Source organism: Spermophilus citellus (assembly GCF_964194105.1).
Source record: "Spermophilus citellus genome assembly, chromosome: 5".
NCBI lineage: Eukaryota > Metazoa > Chordata > Mammalia > Rodentia > Sciuridae > Spermophilus > Spermophilus citellus.
The window spans coordinates 43,657,496-43,669,682 of NC_138186.1; the positions used below are offsets into that span (position 1 = coordinate 43,657,496).

A 12,187-nucleotide genomic window follows, 5' to 3' on the forward strand; every position below is an offset into this window, starting at 1 on the left:
GGGCAGTGAGTGACCAGGGTCCCTGTGTGAAGTCGCGACCCCTAATATCCCTCACGGAGGGTCCCGAGATGTCAGGGATTCCCCCAACCGAGTTTCACCCCAAGTCTGAGGGACCCGCGGAGACGCTCGACACAGAAAGTGCCCTCGCGGACTGTGACAGGGTTTCCTTTGCAGTTTAGGGAGGAAAACTCGCGGGGTGGACGAGCGGGGATGCGGCTGACCTCGGGGCGCGGGGACAGGCTCTTACACACTCCAGAAGCTGAATGGCTTCGAGCTGGGACCAGAGGGATGCCTCCTCCGCGGGTTCCGGCAGTCAGCCTATGATGGCACTGATTACATTGCCCTGAAGAAGGACCTGCAATCCTTGACCGCAGCTGACATGGCTGCTCAGATCACCCTGAGAAAATGGGTGGCAGCCGGTGGCACAGGGGCTTCAGGGCCTACCTGGAGGGCACCTGTGTGGAGTGGCTCTCCAGATACCTGGAGAATGGGAAGGAGACACTGCAGTGAGTAGGTATGAGTGGCTGCTGGACAACTGCTTGATCTCCTGTAGATCCCTTGGCTAGCTTCCCACAAGGAGGGGAGGAGAATGGCACCCACTACAGAACACCCTCCTGCTCCTTAGTCCAGAGGGCAGTGAGTGGGCCGGATTCCCGGGTGCTGAACTAGAGAGGAACTGAAGGCCGCTTTCTCTCAGGACTAGTGAGGGATCCTGCCTCTCTCTATTTGGCTGGTGGGAAAGACAATAAGTAATGACCACAGTTCTGTGGAGTAGTCTTGGTAGCATCAAGGACAGACTGTCTATTCCTTTCCAGCCTAGTGTCCTTGGAGGTCTAACTCCAGGTTTTCCACATGTCTCAGCCTCTACCAAGACCAGAATCTGAAGTCCCTCTCAGGGACCTGAAGCCTTATACTGGGTTGTCTCAATCTCATTCTAGAACTTTCAAGGAATAGGTTAAACTAGAAGCTGCCTCAGTCCTGGCTTTTGTCTAGGTTTTTATGTTCCCTTCCACTCTCCAATCCTGTTGTCCATTCTCAGGATGGTCATGTGAGAGCTGCTTCATTGGCCCATGAAAGGTAATGTAATAATGTCTGAATTTCTATATTCTTCCTCTCAGAATCCCCAAAGACACATGTGACTCACCACCCTAGCCCTGAAGGAAACATCACACTGAGGTGCTGGGCTCTGGGCTTCTACCCTAAGGAGATCTCCCTGACTTGGCAGAGGGATGGGGAGGACCAGACCCAGGACATGGAACTTGTAGAGACCAGACCTTCAGGGGATGGAAACTTCCAGAAATGGGCAGCTGTGGTGGTGCCTGCTGGGGAGGAGCAGAGATACACTTGCCATGTGCATCATGAGGGGCTGCCTGAGGCCCTCACCCAGAGATGGGGTAAGGAGGGGATGAGGGCACAGATCCTCTCTTCAGAAAAGCAGTAGGCTTTCTGGAGACCCTCAGCAGTGTAAGAACTGAGAGCTGGGGATCAGACCCCTCACCTGACTTCCCTTCTCCTCCAAGAGCCATCCCCTCAGCCCACCATCATGAGAATAGTTGCTGGCCTGGTCCTCCTTGGAGCTGTTGTCCCTGGAGCTGTGGCTGCTTTTGTCTTGTGGAAGAAGAAAAACACAGGTAGGGAAAGTGCAGGGTCTGAATTTTTGTCCCCATTGATGGTTTAAAGTACTTGGTAGAAGTGTGCCCTGCCTTGTTCGTTGGAATTAATATCTCCACATGCCCTAATCCAACCATGGATCCTCCTTACTCTTTGTTAAGTGCATAGAAACTAAGGGACAAATATATGCTCTTGATTTTTGTAGTAGTGAAGACCTGATTACCAGCATTTAGAGGGCAGAGAGGAATTTTCCTGCTGAGGACAGACCTCCAGAAGAGCAGTTGGCTCCATCCCTACCCATTTACTTTCCTCTTGTCTCCTCTGATCCTTACCTATATCTATAGTTATAGTCCTGGAGATTTCCCTAGTGTCCAGGACTAGGAGATACCTCCAAGACCTATTTTCAACCTGTTCTCTCACAGGATGCTTTCTCCCCACAGGTGTAATAAAAGGGGACCTATGCACCAACTACCTATTAAAATTAAGCACAGTGATCCCTGGGACCCTTGAGAAAGTGTTTCAGGGAGTGATGGGAGGACCTATCCATCCCATAGTTCCTCCATTATCCACAGTTTCTGTGCACTCTGACCAGTTTCTGTTTTGTTTGGCTCAGGTGTTGTCAGTGCTTGGAGATCTGATGTGTCACTCACTTCTTATAATGGTGAGAACCTGGAGGGCCTGAAGATGGAGAGGGGTTGGGGAATGGGGTGGCTCCTGTGTTATAGGGACTCTTAGAAGTATTTTTTGACATTTTGAGTGTTTAATGGTTGTTCAGAGTGTCTCCATTACAATGAGTGATCTGAATTTGTTTGTAATACTTTCTTTTCCAGTGTGAGACAGCTGTCATCTTTGGGATTGAGCAGTACAGAATTCCTTCAGTTCTCTTCCTGCATCCTACTGTCATTTCAATAAAGTTCCAACTTCTCTTATGCAGTTGGCATCTATCTGTGTCTGTGTTCCTGTCATCATAATGTAAGGAAATGGAGAGAGGAGCACATCTCTGATCACCAAGACCACTCCCCATGCTGTCCTGTTTTCCTCCTGAATCTATTTTCCTGTGTAACAGATGTCTTCATTACTGATTTAGCTTTATGTTGCCCTGAGAGGTAGCTTCTTCCTTCACTATGGAAAAAACAGGATCTGGATATTGATTTGTATTTCAAACTTGTGGCAGAAAATGTGATTGATGTGCTAATTGAACGAAAGGAACATTACTAAAGTTACAGAGAGAAGATAAGACCTGAGGACTTCCAGAATCCACATTTTCTGTGCTGACTCTGCTGCAGGTGGGGACTGGAGAAGAATGAAAGCAACTTAGGGTAGATAAGGTGGTACCCAGTCTGTTTCCAGCCATCCTGGGCTGTGATGTGGTCACTCCTCAGTTGGATCATCTTTCTTGCTCCTTAGTCCTGTCCCTTCATTTGACCTCATCCCTCTAGGACCTGTGATGACAGGGACTCAAGCATCACCAGGGCAATTCCTGTCTCCAGGACCATGGGCAGGGAAGGCATCAAGCCCATAAGCAGAGACCTGAGGGTGACCTTCTGCTCCCATCTTTTTTTTTTTAATTTCTCGGTTTCTACTGAGAATTATCCCCGTTTCTGTTATTAAGTAGGAGTTCTGGTCTTGTCTCCTCTGGGTGTCTCTAATCTTTGAAAGCAGCAGAAGTAATTTTTTCTTGTCATTGTCCCACAAAACCCAGGACATTTTCTTGGGTTGTATTTTCCACCATTCTTCCAATATTTGTAAAGGAAACAGATTATGGGAATAGCAGAAAGGAAGGATTTCATGATTTCTCATCTTAGATGAATTCTCCTTAGGGTTCCATCTTCTTGCAATTTCACTGTCCTCCTAGCACTTGCTCCATTACAGATTCCTGCATGGGTACAACAGAGTCTAATAGAAGTTTTTGTTTAGTTGGAAAATATGACCCCCTAGTTAAGGATCATCTTTTCTGAAGATCAAAATGTACTTAGCTACTGTGGATTGCAGAAGGGCTGGTGTGGAGGGAGGGAAGGCAGCTCTTGTAAGAAAAGCCCAATGGTTCTGACCTCAGTGTGAGAAGCCCTTGTGCTGCAGATGCCACAGCAGTATTTGATCTGAGGCCCCATTGATAAAAACAGTGTCTCTAGAAGAGGGAGGGCTGACACTGAACATTCATTCGGCTCTCATTTGTTGAGTACTGAATAGATGACACAGTTTGCATCTAGGATATATCAGGAAACTGAAAACAAACCAAAAGTGCCTACCTTGTAATTAACTTATATCTTTTCCCAGATTTATCTTAATTTTAATGGTTGAGGGCTTTTGTTTTTTTGTTTTTGTTTTCATTTTGGTGATCCCGAGGATCTAACCCAGGGCCTCATGCATAAGATCTAGGCACTCAACCACTGAGCTATATATATCTCTCCAGTAAGGAGAGGTAGATCTTTTCATCTTCTCAGGTCTTTGGTTTCTTTCTTTAGGGTTCTGTAATTTTCATTATATAGATCTGTCACCTCTTTTGTTAATTCCCAAATACTTTTTTTTTGAGGCTATTATAAATGGGGTAGTTTTCCTCAGTTCCCTTTCTTAGGATTTGTCACTGATATACAGAAATGCCTTTGATTTATGAGTGTTGATTTTATATCCTGCTACTTTGATGAATTTATTTACTAGTTCTAGAAATTTTCTGGTGTAGCTTTTAGGGCATATAGTATATATACTATATATTATATATTATAGAATTGTATCATCAGCAAATAGTGCCACTTTGAGTTCTTCTTTCCCTATATGTATCTCTTTAATTTCTTTCATCTGTCTAATTGCTCTGGCCAGTGTTTCAAGAAATATGTTATTTTTTAAAATAAAATTTATATTTTTTGCATTACAATTTTTATTACACATATACAGCACAATTTTCATGTCTCTCATTGTATATAAAGAATATTCACACCAATTTGTGTCTTCATTCATGTACTTTGGATAATGATGTCCATCAAAGAACTGTGTTAAATAGAAGTGGTGAAAGAGGGCATCACTGTCTTGTTCCAGTTTTTACATGAAATGCCTTCAATTTTTCTCCATTTAGAATGATGTTGGCCTGGGGCTTAGCATAATTAGCCTTTATGATGTTGAGATATATTCCTGTTATTCCTAATTTTTCTAGGGTTTCAAATATAAAGGGGTGCTGTATTTTGTCAAATGATTTTACTGAGTCTATTGAGATGATTCTTACCTTTAAGTCTATTTATGAGATGATTCTTACCTTTAAGCCTATTGATGTAATGAATTACATTATTGGTTTCTGTATGTTGAATGAACCTTGTATCCTTTGGAAGAATTCCACTTGAATGTGGTGCACGATATTTTTAATAGGTTTTTGTATTTGATTTGCCAGAATTTTATTGAGAATTTTTTCATCTATATTCATTAGAGATATTGGTCTGAAGTTTTCTTTTTTTTTTTTTAATGCGTCTTTGCCTGGTTTTGGAGTCAAACCAACTATTATTGGCCTCATAGAATGAGTTTGGAAGTACTCCCTCTTTTTCTTTTTTTTTTTTAGAGAGAGAGAGAGAGAGAGAATTTTTAATATTTATTTTTTAGTTCTCGGTGGACACAACATCTTTGTTGGTATGTGGTGCTGAGGATCAAACCTGGGCCGCACGCATGCCAGGCGAGCGCGCTACCACTTGAGCCACATCCCCAGCCCCTCCCTCTTTTTCTATTTCCTGAAATAAATTGAAGGGTATTGGTGTTAGATCTTCTTTAAAAGTCTTGTAGAGCTCAGCTGTGTATTTATCAGGTCCTGGGCTTTTCTTGCTTGGTAGACTTCTGATGGCATCTTCTATTTTATCACTTGAAATTGATCTATTTAAATTTTGTATATCATCCTGATTCATTTGGGCAAATTATATGACTCTAGAAATTTGTCAATGCCTTCGATATTTTCTACTTTATTGGAGTACAAGTTTTCAAAATGATTTCTAATTATCTTATGTATTTCCATAGTGTCTGTTGTCACATATGTTAGTAATTTGAGTTTTCTCTCTCCTCTTCATTAGCATGCAAGTTTCTACATTTGGTGTCTTGTATTTGGTTTTCCAATTCATTCTTCATGCTTGGGAAATTTTCTGATATTATCTCATTGAAGAGATTGTGCATTTCTTTGGTTTGGAACTTTGTGCCTTCCTCTATCCCAATTAACTCTTAGACTTGATCTTTTGATGTTGTCCCATAATTTTTGGATGTTCTGTTCATGGTTTCTAACTATCTTCTCTGTGTGACCAACTTTATTTTCCAGATTGTATACTTTGTCTTCATTATCTGATGTTCTTTCTTTCAAGTGATCTAGTCTATTGGTTATGCTTTCTATTGAGTTTTTTTATTTGACTTATTGTATCCTTCACTTCAAGGATTTCTGGATTTTTTTTTCAGAGTCTCTATCTCTCTCTTGAAGTAATCTTTTCTACCTATATTTACTCTTTTATCTCTTTGTTGGAGTGATCAAGTTTTGCCTACATTTGCTCATTTAGGTCATTTTTAAATTCACAGATCATTTCAATTAGGAAACTTCTGAACTCCTTCTCTGACATTTCACCAATGTTGCTGTCCATGGGTTCTGTTATTATAGTGTCCTGGTTTGTTTGGGGCACTTTCCTTCCTTGTTTTTTCATCTTGTCTTTGTGTCTTCCTTTCTTGCAGTGTGGATCTGAGATAATACCATTCTTCCCTATATTATTATACTACCCCTGCATAGGGTCTGCATCTCACTTTGATGTTGGGCTTCCAGGCCTTGCTGGTGTCCCTCAATGTGGATTTCATCTAAAGGTGATGGTGGCAATAGCTGAGGTAACTTGAGATAGTAGTTAAGGTGCCCCAAGATGGAAGCAATGTCTTACAGAGATGGAGCTAAAAGAGTGGACCTCACTCTCCCTTTGGGTTGCCTGCTTTGAGATGCAGCTGCTTCTAGGATCTACTGTTGTGTGTGTGTGTGTGGGGGGGGGGGTGAACTTGTACCTACCCTGGACATGGGTTCTGTGCAAAATGGTGCGGAATGATCTGGGCCTGCCCTGGGCTCCTGCGGTAGTCTGCTGGTCAGAAGGGGTTGTTCTGTCCCAGGGGCTACACTCTGGTGGGTGTCTGCCCCCCGGGTGGAGGGGTGGACACAGGCCTACTGTAAGCCTGGGTCCCACGCAGGCTGATGTGGGCAGTCTGGGCTGGGTCTTGGCTCCTGTAGTAGTCTGCTGGTCAGAAGAGGTGGTCTGTTTCCTGCCAGTTTTCTAAGCAGCTGGGAAAACAATAAATATTTTGATGAAAATCATACCTGATCAGGCATTTCATGCCTTGTGAGGTATATGTTTTAGTGGAAATTTGTTAATTTATTTATCATGTCTTTTCCAAATTTTACAATAAGAAGAGGGAGGGAACTATGTGAAGTTCAATATCCCTGAGTTTTTGGCAATCACTTAGTCTTGGAGTACGTCTTATGTCAGCTGGGATTTTAGATGATAGAAATAAGTATTTAGCTTAAGGATAAATTAATAGTCTTAGCTGAAAGCAGAAAACAAACCTAGATAATTTTAGCAGAAGAGAAATCAATTAAAACATATTGAGACAAGTAGAGTGTAAAGCAGGAGGGATACCTTTGTCTACACATATATAAATTCTGGAGTTGCTACTGTGTTTCCACAAGAGCTTGAGCACTAGTCAGTGAGGGAGTTGCAGTGAAAGGAAGGAGGAGGTGGTCAGAACTTGAGAGGATCTTGGGATGGTCACAACATAAACACCCCACAGCACATATGAAAATCTAGTTTTCATCTCTTCAAGAAATGGAGTGTCTTAGTCTGTTTTCTGTTGGTGTAACAAAATATCTGAGACCAGTTGATTTATAAAGAATAGAAGTTTATTTGACTCATAATTCTGGAGGCTTGGAAATCTAAGAGCATGGTTCCAGCATCTGTTCAGCATTTGGTAAGGGCCCCCTTGTTTCATCATAACATGGCTTAGAATATATCACATGGAAAGACAGAGCAACCATTCTAGTTTGGGTATTTCTTCCTTTTCCTATAAAGCCATTAATATCAGGATGGAGAAATTAGCTCTGATAATTCAGTTGTATAGGAATGTTTTGTTGAAAAATAAGACCAGGGCTGGGGATGTGGCTCAAGCAGTAGTGCGCTTGCGTGCAGGTAGCTGGGTTCGATCCTCAGCACCACATAAAAATAAAGATGTTGTGTCCACTGAAAACATATATATATATATATATATATATATATATATATATTTCTCTCTTTTTCTTTAAAAATATAAGACAAAAAAATACAAAATTTCTGTATGCTATATTTACATTCATCAATATAAGCAAGTAAAAATGGATTGCCAACACTGTATGCTCAAACTCTCAATATAGCAGGGACAAAGCAATTTACATCCAGAATTTTTCATATAACATATAGCCACAAATTCTAATTAGCATATTTTTTTTTGCTGTGTAATACTTTTATTAAACAGTTTTATGGGGAAAAACCCACATTTCTGTGCTGAGGGCCATTACCAAGTAGAAATGACGCATCGAAATTGCCTTGCCAGCATACCCCATGTTAATTTCGCTGTTGACCTTGCATGTGTGTTTGAGAAAGGTGACCCTGCTCAACGACCAGGGTGGATCCAGGATTAGGGTGTATTGGTCCTTGGGTTTAGGGCGTTCCCAGTTTAAGACCTTGGGTTTTAGGGAAGTTCATGTTGAGGATTATTGCTGCTGGAAATAGGGCGTTCCTGCTACCTGAGCTCCCTTGGAGTTCTCGTGAGATTCAGAGAGCATTTTGGGAAAAAAGCCTCGTGGAGTAGGTGAATTGGGTGGCAGCAGAACTGGGATTGCCCCAGAACGTGTGTGGAGGCCGGTGTGAGTTCGGGAGTAAAGAATTGCTGTTTGAATCCACAAAGCTGTGTGGTGGCTCGTGATTCTGTGCCCAGCCAAGACTGCGGCATTTCTGTATGAGTTACACATAATTTTCAGGCAATTCAGGGCCCAGTGACAATTACATTTGGAGAAAAGTTTTAAAATTCATACTTGTTTGTATTCCACTCCTTTGTGAAATATTGAAAAGCAGCCTCTGTATCTCAGCATTAAAGGTTACAAAAAGCACCACTTAATGGAGGATATCACATATTTTATTCCCTTCAAATTACAGTCTTTATCCCCCCTTTATGACAGACACAGAGCTACACTCCTTCCAGATGCTTCAGTGTAATACAAATCAACATTCTCTAATTCACCAAAATTCAAACAAGACTCTCATAGGGGACCCAGTGCAGAGATTAGGACTAATCAATAACAGTGAGCTTTGGCTGTCCTAAAACCGCAAGCTGGGTAAGGTGCTCTCTGAAGTCGAATAGAAAATAAGTAAATCATCAATATCTAACAATATAGATATCCCTTGACCATCTAACTTGATACCTATAAAATCTATACTGTTTAGTATTTCACACCAATCTTACTGCAAAAAGTACTGTGCTATACATGATTCAAGTCAACACCATCTAATGTTGAAAGCAATAACAAAATTATTTTTTACTGAAGCTTATTTACTTCAAAGCACAAGTAAGAAAAACAAATCACACAAGGCCCAAATGAGAATCCTGGAGGGATTCCATTGCTCATAATTGGATTATACAAGTAACGAACTTGGAGGGTTTTTTTTCTTCCTTCCTTTTCTGTTAAAATTTTTAAAAAGATTTGGCTTTTTACTCCAAAAGTTTAGGTTCACTGCAGAAATCAGTTTCTCAATCTCCAGTTGTGATTGGCACTTAAGGAGAGACAAATGCCTAGACCCATAAAGTTTTAAAAGACCCTTATCCCTACCAGGTCCTTCATCCCATGGGTAATTGGAGCCAGCAGCCCCCGGTAGAAGACAGCAAGAACTTGGCTTTAAGGATGAACCAAAATAATGTTTGAATAAGTTATATAGTGTTCATAAGCCCATGCCCCAAATCACTAGAATGTGAGGATGTAGAAATCTCTGAGAATAGGATATATTTCAAACACACACAAACATAGACTATTGCATATCATTTTTAGTTGAGGTCAAAATTTTAAAAGCCCTATTTCCCCAATAAAAGCAGGGAATTCAATCATTAGTGTTTCTCCTTCATTTACACCCCAGATTACTATAAATCCTGTCTGGAGATATCACTTCTTTCCAAACTTCATTTCATTTTAGCAGTATGCATAGAATACTGGCACTTTTCAAAGGTTTTCTCTCAAATTCTATAGATTTACAAGGACTAAAAATAACTGGAAAAAAAGTGAGTGAGTCTGGTTTGTCGGATCCTCTCAGAAGCATCTTTTGGATGACTCGTTTACACGTTAATTACACAAGCATGTGCTAAGAAAAGTCAGCACTGCAGGGGTGTTGCCTATAGTGGTTAAATCCCATTCAAGTCTGAACTTAAAGCAACCTACTAACTCTGGTGTGTAAGTTCTCCATACCAGTGAAATAACTAACCTATGTATTTTAGGTAACATTTAACTTAAGACTTTGGTAGAGTCCATCTGACAAATAAAATTAAAGCAGCAAATAGGAACAAGAAACAAAGGGAAAATGTTCCACATAATGCTAAGTTTTGTATAATGAGATCCAAGGATATATCACCAGGTTATGTCTGATTTAAATTGTCTTATAAAAATGGATTATTTTCAGTTACTTTGTCCTTTACTCCTCAACTCAGTCACTCTTCTTTCATTGCCCCACAATCACAATACCATACTACTGTTGTTAAGGGTCAGCCACCTTTTAAGAGCTATCTTCTTATCCTGCCAACTATGACTTAAACAAAATTCCTAGAGGTCAAAAAAAAAAGGTAAAAAATTTATTTTTGCTTTTATTCATTTTCAAATTCTACCACTCTCTTCTGAAGAAAATAATCTCTCTCTTTAACTAACCAATATAAAAGGGTGAGTTATCAGGCTCCCTTTCTTCCTCCCTTTTCCCCTTCTAGAACAGTTTCTTGGTGACAGACCAAAATAGGGTATCTCAGGGCCATTTATTAGCAGCCTAGAAAAGAAACTGTGTTGAAGTAGTCACTACCCAATTCCCCCTACACATCCCTTTCCATACCTTGGTAGGCACCTATTTCACATCTGGCTGGGAAAGAAGAATTTGGGAAACAAAATTTGTACATTTCTACATTTAAATCTGAAGATCACCAACAATAAAACATACTGTCATTAGAGCCAGACCCAACCGACAAGAAGCATCTGGTCTGAGACACAGAGGAGATTTCCTTCCCTGTCCCACAATACTCATATACCAATTTGGAGTAAAAAGTTTAACACATGAACACACAGATAATGGCATTTCAGTACTATTGACAAGAAATGAATATGAGAGAATCCTCCATGTAACAACCAAGATTTTAAATCCTTCTAGGTGGCCCAATTACTTAATGGATATTGGGTAAGAACAAAATTCCAGCACAACTAAAGACTATATAGGTCCTGAGAGTTGGTTAAAATAGGATTTGGCCTGGATATTTATAATGGCACACCACTGACAAAATGGTTTGGACCATAAAAGATTCTCCACAAAAGCCTTTTGTTGCAGAAGGTGGCTTTGAAAGGCAAAAGCAGTATCTACTCTCCACAATTAACCACCAATGCACTTAGTAGCTTGCATTCCCTGCTAAACTACAAGCCCACATCTTATTGCCTCATACCTGGGATTAAGGAGGTCTACATTCCCAAAGATAACTGAATTGTCAGCTTTGCATGGAAAAAACAAGAGGTAGCTAAACTGACCTATAGGTGCCCTTTCAGTGTGGCTGGGTTCATCTTAGCAGTCAAGGAGTCTCTCAACCATCAAGTATGGCCTCCTTCAAGGTTGAATGTTTGACTTGCATTTATCTGTAAAATGGAAGAGCCAAGATACTTGGAAAAAAATGTCTTATCTCTGAACCCCAAGGGTGGATTGAATACTTTTCAGTCCATAAATGGAAATCAGTGACCCCACCTCATTACTAAACACATTTTTAAAAAAGAGGCAGAAAGAAAAAAGTGATCTTCTTACTATTTAGTACAAAGACCCTTCCAGGAATACTTTCTTGTCTCATGGCCTTTACATCTTACTAGGTGAGGGAATCCATATGTGTATCAATGAGTCTGTATGAACTTGTATCAAGAGCAGTACTTGGGATAAAGATGAACATGGGTCTGGCCATATTCACATAAGAGTATAGTCTCCTCTAACTAAAGAAGAAAATCTCAAGGACCATTTATTAAAAGCCTTAAGTTCTCTAATACAGTCTTTTAAGACCAATGAAAAGGAATTTTTTTAATTAACGAAAAATGCAGGCACATAAAAATCTTTCAAGGATAAAAGTCCTAGAAGTGTTCCCTGGTCCATGTCTATCTGCAGAGCTGTCTGCTCTGAGAAAGCATAACTGGAAACAAGGCCAGGCCAAACAGGAAAACCTATGTGCCATACAGTCAAAGCTGTAGTAGCAAATTAAAAGAAAAAAATAGATCTTCTGCATATGCCTTTCTTATAACATTGAACCCATATTTTCTTTAGTAGAAGTTTAAAACAAGTGGTAACAA

The 12,187-nt window shown here is 40.5% G+C and overlaps 1 protein-coding gene and 2 pseudogenes across 8 annotated transcripts in view; all 3 read left to right on the forward strand.

The window, feature by feature from the left end:
• LOC308650379 (patr class I histocompatibility antigen, A-126 alpha chain-like) overlaps positions 1-6,305 on the forward strand; it is a 30,597-nt pseudogene extending 24,292 nt beyond the window's left edge. Inside the window, exons 4-7 of the transcript in view lie at positions 257-514; positions 1,119-1,394; positions 1,521-1,631; positions 6,295-6,305. The product of the transcript in view is annotated as a patr class I histocompatibility antigen, A-126 alpha chain-like (transcript). The remainder of the gene's footprint in view (positions 1-256; positions 515-1,118; positions 1,395-1,520; positions 1,632-6,294) is intronic.
• LOC308648830 (patr class I histocompatibility antigen, A-126 alpha chain-like) overlaps positions 1-12,187 on the forward strand; it is a 365,404-nt gene that overhangs the window by 115,218 nt on the left and 237,999 nt on the right. The window lies entirely within an intron of this gene.
• The window catches only part of LOC308648838 (saoe class I histocompatibility antigen, A alpha chain-like), a 140,737-nt pseudogene that overhangs the window by 101,643 nt on the left and 26,907 nt on the right, over positions 1-12,187 (forward strand). The window lies entirely within an intron of this gene.